The sequence below is a fragment of the Canis lupus genome, chromosome 1 (assembly GCF_048164855.1).
Source record: "Canis lupus baileyi chromosome 1, mCanLup2.hap1, whole genome shotgun sequence".
NCBI classification, from domain to species: Eukaryota; Metazoa; Chordata; class Mammalia; order Carnivora; family Canidae; genus Canis; species Canis lupus.
This window is the reverse complement of record NC_132838.1, coordinates 109,843,437-109,844,040: the sequence shown is the minus strand read 5'-3', so window position 1 is coordinate 109,844,040 and position 604 is coordinate 109,843,437. Positions and strand designations below refer to the sequence as shown.

Below are 604 nucleotides of genomic sequence, written 5' to 3'. Positions count from 1 at the left end.
GTCTCTGTGTCTCTCTGTGTGGCTCTCATGAATAAATAAATAAAATTTTAAAAATTAAAAATAAAATGAACAAGGGGCGCCTGGGTGGCTCAGTCAGTTAAACATTGGGCTCTTGGTTTGGGCTCAGGTCATAATCTCAGGGTCTTGAGATTGAGTCCTGCATCAGGCTCCATGCTCAGCTTGGAGTGTGCTTGAGACTCTCCCTCCCCTTCTCCCCCTCTCCCTTGAATGCTTTCTCTCTCTCTCTCAAATAAATAAATAAATCTTTTTTTAAAAAAGAACAATGTCATGTTATGGAGTCAAATGTGAATTTTTAGCAATAATCATGCCTCCGGTAAACCTCATTGGCTACGATACTGTCACTGTCACAAATCTTCAAATGTGAATCTTTAATGCCAAAATAAGACTTCAAAGAAATCTCTGTCAAAGAGCTGATTCCTAAAGCCCCTAGATAAGAGGGCACATTTTCGCTCTCTCTTCAGGAGGACTTGAAAAGCAATGCATTAATCCAAACCTGTCATCTTATAAAGGAAGAGTCCTGGTTGTTTATGATCAGTCAGTGCCCATTAGAGAAGCAGGTGCACTGAGAGTGACCGGGAGATGA

At 40.9% G+C, this 604-nt stretch overlaps 1 pseudogene; it reads right to left on the bottom strand.

Moving 5' to 3' along the window:
• Nucleotides 1-255: 255 nt before the first annotated feature.
• Nucleotides 256-375, bottom strand: LOC140609131 (U4 spliceosomal RNA; annotated as a pseudogene).
• Nucleotides 376-604: the final 229 nt, after the last annotated feature.